Consider the following 14,760-nt stretch of genomic DNA (forward strand, 5'->3'; position numbering starts at 1 on the left):
CCCATAAGTCCCTGGTGCTGGGGACGTTGGATACACTTGTAACAAAGCAGCTCTCGGTACGTCCCAGGAACTGCTGCAAGACCCTTGCATTTTCCCTGCTTTTTTGGGTGCAAAATTTGGAGAGTTTCTGTGCCTTGGTTAATTAGATGCAAGGGATTGGGTTGAATAAGTTCTTCATGGAATGCTATTGCATGTATGTCGTCTGAGTTATCTGAAGTCTTAGGCATTTAATCTTCCAAACTTTCTATTCCCGCCACGCCATAGACAGAAGGTATTTTGTAACTTCAAAAAAGGCGGAGTGATATTCAACGGTCCACGGAATTAAAGCTCCAGAGGAACGCGGCTCTCAGTAAACCCATTCCAGTATAAAAGCGTTCTAAGCGGCAAGCGGGCTTCTCCCGCCAAGAGCTGCTGCTTCTGCTGAATTTCATTTCTCTCCCCTGCAGAGAAGCAGTCGTTCGCAGTGATGCTTCCAGAATATTCTCAGGAGCTGAGTGCAGTATGATAGTCGCTCAAGGGTGTGCCCGTATAGTAATTCCCTTTTCTTAAGAGTCTTGTTGGTTACAGGAATGCATCTCTAGCAGATGGCCTATTGCTGTCGTTGATGCCTTCCAGGATAAAGCATACTTAAAATGCTTTCAAGTAAAACAGACTCAGGATATTTTAGCAGGAGCTCGAATTATTGCTTAACTTTGCAATGAATTTAGTTATCCCTGCAAAGCAACCCAGATGTTGGGGCACCTGAAAAGCTGGCACAAACTTCATAGTTTCCCAAAGCTGCTAAATTAACTCATTTTCTTGTTTGATAGAAATCTGTGACACCCTGAGGTCTTTTCCTTTTTTTTTAGGTCCCCAAAAGAAACAAAAAGAGCCACTCACACCTAAATTGAAAGTTGATAGTCATAGAATTAAGAGGTAGTTATGGTTAATACCTGGCTAAAACACGTGCATTTTAAATTGCCCTTTCTCTGAAATTCTCTCTTTCTGGGAGCAGAATGGTGGAAGTGGAGGCCTGTTGTCCACCTTGATTTTCCTGAGCCTCTGGTTGCAACTGAACTTGGCATTTCTCTGCCTAGAATAGGAAATGGTTGCCATTCTGAGCCTGAGTAGATACTGGAAAGCTGAAAAGAGATTTGTAAACCCTTTTTCTGCTTTAAAGAAATAGATTCATCATCTTCATAAGAGGGCAAAAGTATATGCTTCCTGGATTATTTGGCCCTTCAGGAATTTCACCGGTTATGTTACATCCATTTAAAAAGATCTAGGTTTGTCTCTGCTTTGCTGTAACACTGTCTGTCTGAATTTTTGATTTAAAAAATATGACCCCATAGATAAAAGGAGAGACAAGCTCCTTTTTCTGACTCCACTGATTCAAAATGTCTAATTTTTTCACTGATCTGGTCATTTGAAAATAGTACTTAAAAATCATTTTCAATACAAAAATCAGTTTCAATACTACGGTCAAAAAATGTGGGACATAAGCTGTATTGTTTCATGATACTGCAAAATGTAAGGTCATTTTCTGCATTATCAAATTTAAATTTTAACATCTGGTAACATTGAAAGAAAACTAGTCTCGTTTACATTTCATGCTTGACCACTCAAGCTCTCTTCATTTTCCTATTAATGATTTAAAGGAAAATCCTATTCAAAGCCAACTATTTGAATTAACATATTTTAGCCTTGTTAACTACAAAATGCTTCCATATTTACTTCATAGCTTTAGGGGCCAAATATACCGAAGGTGATGTGAATTTGCATGGTGCTTTGGGAACATTAATAAACAACCATATATCTTTTTAATCAGTAGTCACATTATAAGATGCAGAAATCCCAGGGTTTATACAGTAAACAAATCTAAGAAGAAAAAAAAGGCTAGTTTATTTCTCTCTTTTCACCAAAGTCTCAATTTGTGTAGGTAAATTCCAACAGAGCTTTATTTATTTCACTCTTGGAAATTCAGGCAAATTGATAGTTTTGTTTTATTTAGGTTGATGACTGATTACTTCCTAGGCTGCTGCTCTTTTTTTTTTTTTAACATACATTTCTTTAAATTGTTATTTAAAAAGATGGTAATGATGTAAAAGTGAAAAACTAGAAGTCAGAAAAGGATGGGAGGAGTAGGCACACAGGGGACCCCTTCCTTCCCCACACCTAAACCTTAGGATATTTATCTTTAAGAAAGTCTGCATCATCATGAACAGTGGTTTATAAAATAACAAGTTATTGTTGCTGAGGAATCACCAGTTTGACTAATTAACCACAAAGGGGCTGGCGGATGGTCATATTTGACTTCCAGCCTCAGATGTGTCCCCTTTTCCCTCAGAGTCCCAAGTTTCCCACCTTGAATAATGCCTCTCCCCTTCGGTTAATATGATTGCTATTGGCACTGTTTAATTCACATTCACTTTAAAGAGCCTGGTATTATGTAGTGCACGGGGGTATCATTGATAATCATTAAATATTGCATCAGGCCCTGTAATGTTTCCTTACTGGGAACACACAAGAGTAAGGAAGGGTTTTCTTGCCTGTGGCATCTTTCCCCCAGCAGCTATAACCCAGATATCTGCTATCTTCCCCTTCTCTCTCTAGTGAGCAATGAAAACTTTATTGAAAATTTTATAGCGATGGAGGGGAGGATTTACATGATCCTATGGCAGATGCTTTAAAATCCTGCCTTAGCATTTCTGTTGTCTCAAGAGCCGCCTCAGCTGTGCTGCACCCACTGGGGAGAAACTGGTCTGTCCACTCCACCCCCTACAGTACCCAGCCTTCCTAGCTCCTCTCTCCTTTCTCGATTTTTTTGAGAGCTCTGTAACAGTTGTGCCTATCTTATTTTCCTTTATGTCTAGCTCAAAATAGACGTTCAGTAAACATTTGTTGAATGTACAAATGAATCTTGCGTCCCTCTCTGCCAGTGTCAAAGTGACCCCCTCCGTAATTGGCGCGCTAAGGCAACTCGGCTTCGGCAACTTTCCCCGAACATCACACGAAAACAGAAAGCCCAGGGTGAACAGGACCACTGTCCTGACGAGCAGAATTAGGGGATCAACTTTGGTTCCTTGAGCTCACCCCCCACCCCTGATGGTTTAATAACTAATAATAATAGCTGGCACTTACTAAGGATTTACATGTGCCAGTAACTCTTAAGTCCTTTAAGTGTATTAATTCATGTCGTCCTTACAACAACCCTCTAAGGTAGGAACTTTTATTTCCACCCCGATTTTACACATGCGGAAAGTGAGGCCTAGAGAAGGCGAGTAACTTGTCCAAGGTTTTACAGCCATTCCCTGGCAGAGCCACGCTTCAGAAGCAGTTCTCAGAGAGTCCACGATCTTAACCGAATACCTGCTAACTCAGTGTTTCTTCTAAACAAGCACAGTGCTCTCCCCAAGAAAGCTTTGGTGTTGAATAGAAGTGTTTGTCTTATTACATACCCATTACAGTTGGGGCTGTAGGGGAGCAAAATTTGCCACCCCAAAATGTGTCTCTTTGGCATGAGGATTATTGTAGGCCGATCATTTTTAAGAAACAGAAGACTCAGCAAGTTTTTTTTTTCACCTCCCCCTTAACTGCCTAAAGAATTTAGATAGAGGGCCTGTTCCAGGAAGAAGAGCCATCACCAGAGACAACTACACGAACATGAGCCAGGTGTGGGGGCCTGGGGGGGACTTAGCAAGGCCTGATTGTCCACATTCCCCTCTGCATCCCATTCTCTCTGCGTGGTGTGGCAAGCATTTGCTCTGCCCATCTCCCTGTGAACTGAATTCCTCTCCTTTGAAGTCCCAGACCCCTACCTCGTTCTCCTTAGCTCCAAGTAGCATATAAGCCTCAATTGCCTGACTGTTTTTAGGCCTCATATTCTTATGGAGCCCCCATACATACTCAAATTAAATGTAATCAAATTAAATCTGATTTTCTCCTGTTAAACTGTCTCTTAGACCAGCCAGAAGAGCCTAGAAGGGTAAAGGAAAAAATTCCCCCCCATAGGGCAAGAGGGGGTGAAGGTGGTAGCAACCTGGGGAAACTTCCCAGGATGCCCTGCTTAGTTACTTTCCTCCACCCACAGCCGATATTTATTGAGTGCCAACTATGTGCTAAGCATAAGGGACACAGAAGTAAATAAAAAGACAGGATCCTTACCTTTAGGCATACATTCTAGCTCGCAAACCAGACAGTAAACAAATAATTCTGGATGAAAGCCAGGGGGTAAAGAGAGAGACCCAGGATGCTACGGAAACCCATTTGAAGGTCCTAACCTGGATTGGGAAATCAAGGAAGACTTTCTTGGAGAGCTGATTTTTAAGCTGAGGCCTAAAGGTTGAGTAGGAATTAGCCAGGTGCGGGAGCAGGAGAGGTGTGTCCCGGACAGAGGCCTGCGGTGTGGCCGTAGTGCAGTGAGGTCAGGAGACTGGACAGAGGACGTGTAGAGCTTGAGCAGTAGCCAGGCCACGGGGGCAGTCCTCGGGGGAGATTATGGGAGTCACTGTCTAAGAGTAAGGAGAGGAAACGACATGGCAGAGCCAGGCCACACTCGAACCCCCGGGTCCAGACAGCTAGTCCCTGCCCTTGGCTTTTCATTCATAAAGCAGAACAGTAAGTAACTTGGACTGGCATAGGTATTGCAAGATTAAAATGGAGTTGAGTGGGGTTTTTTGGGGGAGTAGTTGTTCCATGTGGGGCACACATATAAGGCTAGTCATGGCCGTGAGCTAGCACTATGCTAGGCGGGGTGCTTCCTCCTGACCCTGGAGCCCTGTTGACTGATTCATATGACCTCTCCTAGGAATCTTAAAGAGACTAGGCACTAGCCGGCAGAGACGGAAGAAAAGGAGTGCGAGAGAAGAGGGAGATGAAATCTAACAGCAGTTGAAGAGGTTGTGAGGCAAAGACTGGAACCAACAATTCTAGAGCAGGTGAAAAGTACAACATCCGGCAGAGAGGACATGCTCCAAGTGGCACTGTTAGCTAAGGCAGATCCAATAGCACTATTTGTTTTTACTCGCTAATTTGATGAAAAAATATTTTTACACACACAGAAATTTTCACAGTATATACTGATTAAATGTACTCTTTTTTTCCCTCTTTATTTTTTATTTATTATTTAGTGTGTATGTGAGGAAGATTGGCCCTGAGCTAACATCTGTTGCCAATCTTCCTCTTTTTTGCTTGAGGAAGATTGTCGCTGAGGTAACATCTGGGCCAACCTTCCTCTATTTTCTGTGGGACGCCGCCACAGCATCTCTTGACGAGCCGTGCTAGGTCTGCTCCCAAGATCTGACCCGGCGAACCCCGGGCTGCTGAGGTGAAGTGCATGAACTTAACCACCACGCCACTGGGGGGGCCCCTGGTTACGTATACTTTTTTTTTTATGCTTTTGGGTTCTTTTTTAAAGATTGGCACCTGAGCTACCAGCATCTGTTGCCAATCTTCTTTTTTTCCTCCTTCTTCTTCTCTCCAAAGTGCCCGAGTACACAGTTGTATATTCTAGTTGTAGGTCCTTCTGGTTGTGCTATATGCGACGCTGCCTCAGCACAGCTTGATGAGTGGTGTTATGTCCACACCCAAGATCCCAACCGGTGAAACCCTGGGCCACCAAAGCAGAGCATGCGAACTTAACCTCTTGGCCACAGGGCCGGCCCCTACATGTACTTTTGATAGTACTAACAAATTCCCATAAATTTCAAGAAATTATTTGTCTTAAAAGATGAGTGGCACACGTCCCTATAAATACGTTATTGAACGGGAATAATAGCCTTAATATCTCTGTCCTTTGTTAAAATGCAAATTTGGTTTACACAGCATGCATGAATTTAATGCCAATATAGGCAGGGCACTGTTCCCTAATAGCATCAGCATCAAAAGAGCAAAGAAAATTAAATTCCGTCTTCGTTTTTAATGTATATTCCTTGTCTAGTTTCTTGGAACAGTAAATTCCTATTTATCAAAAACAAAACAAAACAAAACCAGAATTTTTCCCTGAATTCTGCTTCGATGAGGATGGCAAGGAGATATCAGGAATTTATCTTTCAAGAGAGCTTTTCATTTTATGTCACAGAGTCAGTACAAATTCAGTCCAGATTATAACTGTAAATAGACGGCAAGAAGTCCTGCTCTGGAGATAGGCAAACTGCGTGAGGACATGGTCACTACTTATTAGCTGGGTTACCTTGGCTAGGTCACTTAACTTCTTTGTGCCTCAGTAGTAATAACATTTGTACAATGCACTGCAACTGCAAAATGTCCCACATTTATCCCATTTAATGATATTAATATTTAATGAGTGCTTACAGCATGCAGGCGTGGTCTCATTTAAACCACAGAACAACATCTATAAGGGAGGTACGTTTATCGCGTCCATTTGACAAATGATAAAACTGAAGCTGAGAGAAATTAAGAAATTTCTTCCCAAGCTATACAGGAAGTGGCAGAAACTTGTGAATAGCCTCCAAATCTGATGCTTAACCACTATACTATATTGCCATCAGTTAGTGATTTTTTATTTATTTTAGCTATAAAGTAAGATGTCTGATTCTTGCAGGATTAAGAGAGAATGCATTTAGAATGCCCAGCACAGTGTCTAAGATCTGGCGGCTGGTTAGCATGCATTGCATGGTATGAAAGAGGAGGAAGGGGCAAGGGATGCGGAATGAGGAGAAAGAAGTAGTGTCTCTGACCTACCCAATTCCACCTCCAACCGGAAGCCTTCATTCAGCTTCACAGCCTTTCCAGTGGCGGCAGGCTCTCCAAGCACAGACTCAACGCCGGCTGTCCGATACCGTGGCTATTACCCTTATGTGGCACCTGAAGTGTGGCCAGTCCAAGTTAAGAAGTGCTGAAAGTATAAAACACATCAGATTTCAAAGACATAATATAAAAAAAGAATTTAAAATATCTTGTTAATAATTTTATGTACATTATATATTGAAATAATGATATTTTGGATATACTGAGTTAAATAACATGTTATTTTTAATGTGGCTTTTCACTTTTTTAATGTGGCTACCTGAAAATTCAGAATTATGTGTATGTCTCACGTTATATTTCTGTTGGACAGCACTCAGTGAGAGATTTGTCTGCTCAGTCCTGCTTCCACTCCAAAGACCAGGTTTTCCACAGCCGCTCAAACCCAAGCTGTTGCCCCATCGTCGCCGGGAGCACCCCACTTTCGTACATCCCTCCCTCGCATCGGTTAGATCACGTTCTCCAACTTGAACGTGTTCTTTGTCATTTAGGGCCTTTCTAATGGAATCAAAACACCATCTCATGCTTTAGAATTGGAAATATTTATCTGACGACTAGAGTATGTTAGCCAGGAGTGTCTAATAAAACTCTAGTTTGCATTTTTGAATCTTCAAATGTATCGATGTTATTTTTATGGGAATATTTTCACGTTTATCTTGTTAGGTATAAATCACCAGTAAAATGCTGTGTAAATTAGAAAAGAAAGAAAGGTGTCATTATATACTAAGGTTACCCCATTCCTGTGACATAATCCATCATATTCTCCTAAGATCCCAACCAGAGGGCACAGGTCGATTATTTACATGCTCCTTGATAAATGAAGTCCTTTGGACATTTAATAGTGTTAAGACCTCCGGAAATTTAATTAAAAATTATTTGATTTACGCCCTTCTCCCCCGGAACCACCCCAGGTAAACTGTTACTACCACAAGGAGCACTAATGTTGCTTTGCACAAGTAATTCCTTGAACAAAAAAAGGCATGAAGGTTTGTTACAAAGTTTTCCTCTAAGCACATAGAGATTATTACCTCCCACGACATTTTCTTTAAACAGGGTTAGACTGACTTAGTTTAATGAGTTTGGAGATTGTTGCTTCTTCCCCTTTAACTTGCCAGTTAAATCAGAAATATTTATTTTAAGAGACAGTTTAAGGAACTCCGTAATTCCCAATCTGTCAGAGTTTTACAAATAAATCTCAGTTGAATGCCTGTCATTGTTTCCAATCTGGTCAAGCAAAAAGAAAAAAGTATACACTTCATCAGAATAATTAGTTGATTGGGGTTAAATAATTCTAAGAATAAACATTTGACCCCCTGGCACATCATAAACCTCCTGGAGTGAGAAGGATTATAAATTAAACATACAGGATTTAAAACGGTCCAGATACACCCTGAACATTATTGCAGGCATGTGGGACACATTTAGATAAGTTAAAACCAAGAGTGGGTTTAGAGTTTAGCCATCTTTGATCAGTGGTTTACTGAAGCTTTATCATTTTGGTGTGAGGATGGGGGGGCTCAGAGAAGGGGTTAGAAAGAGAGGAATAGTGCCCCCTGCTGCCCGATGGCCACCTCCCTTCCCTGAAACTTACGGTTCAGAGATTTTTAGAGACTTGGTACCCCAGGGGACAATGAAAGTCTTAAGTACAAAGAAGTCAGGAAGGAAAGAACATTCATTGAGGGCCTACAACATTGCAAGCACTGTCCTGTCATTTAATTTAGTAATAATATGAAGTCCATTACAAATTCAGGAATGAATAGGATGAAGTTTTACACATAGAGAAACTGAGGTTTAAGGAACCTTTACAAGATTCATAGCTAGGAGTGGAATGAGCCAGAAGCTGGCCCCAGGTATGCCTGGCTCCAAAGCCAGTGATTCTTATACTGCAGCATGCCGGCAGCGGCTGGAGGCCACAGGCACAGCTCAGACTCCTACAAATATGGTGACAACCGTTCTGATTTGCCTTGGACCCACAGGGTTCTGGCAACGCTGGACTTTCAGTGCTACAACCAGGGAATTCGGGGGCAACCAGGATGAGTTGGTTGCCCTAGCTAGGATTCAACTGGCCAGAATCAGGCACCAAGCTGAAGGGTCAGTTTGGAAAAGGAGGAAGACTGCCCGGTGTCTGTGCTGTTCCTCAGTGGCCCGGGCCACTGTGCCACCAGTGAGCAGTCACCGTCCTACTCGTTTCATGCCATGACATGTCCTGATGCGTTGTCAAAGAGGCTCACGTTTCTGCCAGTTATGATTTCTTCAGTTCCTGTCCTAAATCATCAAAGTCAGTTGGAATTTAGATGACTGAATAAATCATCCACTCAAGTGGAGGGGAAGGAGCAGAGACTGGCATCACAGAAACATGAGTTCTGTGAGGGTTAAGGAGGGCCAGAAAAGGGGGTGAGTAACAGAACTGACATCACAGAATGCTCACTGAGGTACAGGGCACTGGGCTAGGTATTTTCCGCACATTATCTTGTCTTATGTCAACTCTAATAGGTTATAATTAATCCTAATTACAGATTTAATAAATAAATAAATGAATGAAACTCACAGGCTAAATAACTTGTCTAAGGTCACAGCTAGAAAAAAAGGTGAACTCCGTTTATTTCTGCCCAAAGCTATGTGACTTTTTCCACTATATCATAGTGTCTGACACACAGTAGTACTTAATAAATAGAGTCCCCCTTCCCATTACATTCCTAAGAACTTAAATTTATTAATTTCAGTGTCCTTCATATGCTTTTAAAATAAAATAACATGCCAAAAAGTGTATTCTCCAAACTCTTAGGGTGGCTGTAGAGATTCACGGTGGCAGATGAAGTTACCTGCTTAAGTTCACTGTGTATGTTAAAGCTGAGAAAAGAATTGAAGCCACTACTCCCGTTCACTCTCACTGGTCAGTGAGTTGGCCAGTCCCCGCTGAGACTGGATGGAACACCGAACCAGGAGATGATACATAAAGAAAGCAGCGTTCTTCCAATCTCCTCTCAATTATTTCCTGTAAAATGGCAATTTACGAGCCCATAGGAAATACAAATGAATGTCTGGCAAACTCTTTAAACACTCTAATTACAAGAAAAACAGAAGACAGGTGGGTTACTACAGGAAAGTTTTCTGGCATACGTACTTTGCCCCTGATTCTGTAAGACAACGTGAACTGGCAGAGGAAAGTGGAAGGACATCCACAAAGACATGGACGCAAGGATAAGGACATCTTACCTAGATATGTATTTGTGTAACTGGAGAAACCATTAATGTGCCTAAGTATTTATGGCTGAAAATCAAATCCTACATGCAAATTAAAATGTCATGAGAAGGAAGCGGGCAAATATGATGTAGAGATCAAAGACTGTCTGCCAGATACCTAAACAAACAGAGGTTCTGTTAGCAAAGAGGAATAGGCAGTTGCCTTTTGGGTAGACATCAACAGTGTCTGCTACTCCCTATCTATAAAATGGGAAGAATATGTACCCTGTACAATTGTCGTAAGGATTAGAGATATTTGAATTGCCTGGCAAAGAGGAGGTACTCAAGAAGGGTTTGCTATCGTTTTATCTGAGCACTCCGTGATTCCATTTTAGAGCGTATGAAAATCCTGTTTGGGGACAAGATGGGATATTAGCTCTGCTTTGGTGTGTTAATTCAAAATGTGCCTGGCACATAATAGGACCTCAATGAAGATGTGTTAATGAATGAACGAATACATTTTAACTCTCTTCTCTCTGAGGCGTAAGAGAACACACATGTCTACCTCCAGCCCTGTGGAAAGGTCTGCTTTTCAACTCAAATTAGCAGGAAGGACACAGCAAAAGTGTAATAATGATTTCAAGACAGAAATGTTGCCCTCCATTACATAAGTAGCAAGGGGGCAAGCTTACCAGGGGTGCCTGCGTGCTCTGTAATGGCAAAATATTCTTACACGCCACTCTCGGTGATGCGGGGTCGGTGAGCCGAGGGTCAAAAGAAAGATTTCTTAGACTCTCAAGATCTGGCTGTAGTGCTCTTTTATTTAGAGAATAGTGTGGAATAGCATGGGGACAGGACCCATGGGCAGGCAGAGCTTCTGCTGCCGCTGCTTCTGCTGCCCCCGCTGGCATGGGGACAGGGCCCATGGGCAGGCAGAGCAGCTGCTGCTGCCCCCGCTGGCATGGGGACAGGACCCATGGGCAGGCAGAGCTGGTGCGTGGGGACAGGGCCCACGGGCAGTCAGAGCTCCTGCTGCTGCCGCATGGGGACAGGGCCCACGGGCAGTCAGAGCTCCTGCTGCTGCCGCATGGGGACAGGGCCCACGGGCAGTCAGAGCTCCTGCTGCTGCCGCGTGGGGACAGGGCCCATGGGCAGTCAGAGCTCCTGCTGCTGCCGCGTGGGGACAGGACCCATGGGCAGTCAGAGCTCCTGCTGCTGCCCCGAGTTGAGGGTTAGGGCTAATTTTATAAGGCATGGGTACGTGACTTATTTTTACTGGAGAAAAGAAAAGATGATGTAAAAAGTCATTAAATGATTTCAGTGCAGATGGGGTCTGGTTATTGTGCGGTCATATAACTTTAGATATGAATCTGGCCATATAGATCGGCATGCAGGTGAGGATGCCCTGGGCTTCTCTCCCTGGGGCGGTCCTAATTCATACCATAAAAAAAGTCCACTGGGTCGTATAGTTTGGCATGTAGGCCAGGTCACCTTGGGCTTCTCTAGCTGGGGCAGCCTTAATCCACATCATCGGTTGCTACTGACTTTACGGCTGTGTTTCAATAGTTATTGAACTAAGAATTATCCAAGAAAATTTTGGTCCTGAAGATTCCTAGATTGTTTTCTTCAACTTGTACATTTTCTTTAGCAATATTTTAATGGTACAGAACAAGCATTTCATACAAGTGAGATAAATTGATTTAAACTTTGTTTTCATAAAATAGTTGGTGACCTGTGCTACTTGTCAGCAACACATCCAAGTTGTACCTTCAGGAAATAGCGGCCTCAGCAAATAGTAGCTGCTGTTATTATTCTAGCCCTCTTTACTCCTTACTTTCACTAAATTCCATTTTTGATAGAGTCCAGCCTTTCCCTAAATATGCTCCATGAGAGACTATGTCTGTGAAATGGGAATAGGAATCATAGAAAAAAGGGGTTCTGAGATCCAATAAAATTAGGAAACCGCAAGTTAACGAAATTAAAGTTTTTTACCGTAGAACTTCTCTGATACGTTCATGCGCCCTGTGAATCTCCAAGAGGAAGCTCTGGTGGTGCTCAGCCTTTTCTTCCTCATTCGCCCTCTCTCCCCAGAGGTCTCTGCTTTTTAGACTTTTTTTCCTAATCTGCCTTTTCCATCCCCCAGCCCCTGCCCCCTCTCCTCCTCGACCCTGAAATTAAATACTAAGGGATAGGGGCCAGCCCCGTGGCTGAGTGGTTAAGTTCGCGCGCTCCGCTGCAGGCCGCCCAGGGTTTCATCGGTTCGAATCCTGGGCGCAGACATGGCACCGCTCATCGAGCCACGCTGAGGTGGCGTTCCACATGCCACAACTAGAAGGACCCACAAATAAGAATACACAACTATGTACCTGGGGGCTTTGGGGAGAAAAAGGAAAAAAAAAATAAAATCTTTAAATACTAAGGGATAAGATTTCGTTGGGTAGAGCTGAGCTCTGGAAGGCCACAAACCATTGCACTATTTCCATGCCCCCTAAGAAGCAGTGTTCACCCCATGAGGGATGATATCGCCTCAGCTGAGAACACTCGCCCTAGTATGAAACGCTTGTCAGACTTGTTTGACCACTGACCTTTTTCAAGAGGACCAGTAGTCCCAGGAACTTGCTTTGGGAAGCCCTGATTTGGTGAGCATGGGGTATTTAACACTTCATTGTTCCTTTATGACTCAAAGAGAGACTCTTCTCTTTAATACTGAAATTTCTGGTGTTAAAAGTTAAACTGGGGGCCGGCCCCGTGGCTGGGTGGTCAAGTTCAAGGGCTCTGCTTTGGCTGCCCAGGGTTTCACTGGTTCGGATCCTGGGCACGGACATGGCACTGCCCATCAGGCCACACTGAGGCAGCATCCCACATGACACAACTGAAAGGACCCACAACTAAAATATACAACTATGTACCGGGGGGATTTGGGGAGAAAAAGCAGAAAAAAAGAAGATTAGCAACAGATGTTAGCTCAGGTGCCAATCTTTTTTAAAAAAAAGTTAAACTGAGGCATATTAAAAATTTTAAGAGTTTGTGCAAAAATCAGTTTGAATCGGGCAGTGCCAAACGGCAAGTAGTTAGAAGTGCTCCAGAGGGAGCGAAGGGAAAGACTTTTTAGAGATGCCGAAGAAAAGCAAGGATACTCGATTGGCCAAGCTTGAAGCATTTTCCTTATTTGGGAAAGCCTAGTTGGCTGTTTGTGATTGGTTTCCATTTCCTAACCTTGAGGCATTACAGGCTTAGGTTTTGAGTTCCTTACAGAGGTTGCTAAGGCATTAAAAGCCACCTCGGTCTAATGGCCTTGTTTCAGTAATTTAATGCTGGTATAAGACTACAGTAAGGACAGGAGTTCAATAAGACTTGTTGATTGGGAAAACCTGTATCTGCCTCTGCTCTCCCTCTGGCCATCATCCTAGTCTGTGGTTAGAATTTTATACCAGCCAATTTTTTTTTGAAGAAGAAGTTTAGCCCTGAGCTAACATCTGTGCCCATCTTCCTCTATTTTATATGTGGGCCTCCTGCCACGGCATGGCTTGAGAAGCTAGCTTTGCGGAGGTCTGCGCCCAGGCTCTGAACCAGCGAACCCCAGGCCACTGAAGCAGAGCACGCAAACTTAACCACTATGCCACCAGGCCGGCCCCATACCAGCCAATTTTTTTAACTACAAATTATGGTATAACGTGCATAAAGTGTGCAATGTGCACTAATCATAAATGTACAGCTTGATGAACTTTCAGCATTGCACACCCCCAGTTCGGGATATAAGTACTGAATTCTTGATCAGAGAACCTTAAAAAAGTACTTGATCTCCCATCATCCACATACTGTGGTTTTCAAACTTCAGTGAAGTTTAATAAAGAGTCCACCTACAGAAGCTTATTAAAACTGCATATTCTTACCCTCAGAGATTCTCATGCAGAGGGTCCCGGATGTGAGCTGGGATTTTAAATAAAGCACTTCACGTGAATCTCATGCAGGTGTCTGTGGATCACACTTCTGGGAAACACTGGCCTCCCTGAAGGATAAAAGTCAAAGTCCTGAAAAAGGTATTAAGGCTGTCCCTAAATTGATCCAATTCTGTTTTTCCAGACTCAGCCCTGCTAGTTTCCACCATGCTGAGTCACTCGCCTCTCCTCAATGGGTCATCTCCAACTCGAGTCACCTTTCCATTCTTCTTTACATGGCAGACTCCTACTCATCCTTCAAGACCTAGCTACATTGCCATCACCTCTGAGAAGTCTTCTTAACCTCACCAGGCAGAATTAGTTCCCCCTCATTGTTCATCCAGAACTTTATTCAAACTGCTGTTATACTTATCACACAATATTGATTTTTTAATCTCCTTGTTTAGAAGTAAGGCCCTGCACATAGTGGGTGAATGTATGAATGAATGAATGAATGAATGAATCTGTATGCTACTGATTTACACGTGGAGTCACTTGGTTCTCATTTTCCAGGCCAACCAGACTGCAAGCCCCCTAAGGGAAGAGGGGCTTTCTGACTCACTTTCCTAATCTCCAAAATCATGGCAGGGATTCAGTAGTCAGTGGAAAATTATCTAATGAAAGAAAACAATCAGCACACTCCCCCCTCCCCCCCTCCCCCCGGCAATTTAGTGAGTGGCTCCGCGCTTCCTAAGCCCTCGCTACAGCTCTTGGAGGGAAATCTGAAGAGTGTGAGTCAGTTGGGGCGAGATGTGATCCCCATCTGCCACATAAGAATGTTAGGTAAGCCCTGAAGCCACAAGACTGTGCCTCCAACGCCGGGTTCCTGGTTCTCTCTGCCCGTTCCCGCCACAGAACACTGTTGCCATGGAGATGACCATTACTCTAAGTGGGC

The sequence above is a fragment of the Equus przewalskii genome, chromosome 2 (assembly GCF_037783145.1).
Source record: "Equus przewalskii isolate Varuska chromosome 2, EquPr2, whole genome shotgun sequence".
Lineage (NCBI taxonomy): Eukaryota > Metazoa > Chordata > Mammalia > Perissodactyla > Equidae > Equus > Equus przewalskii.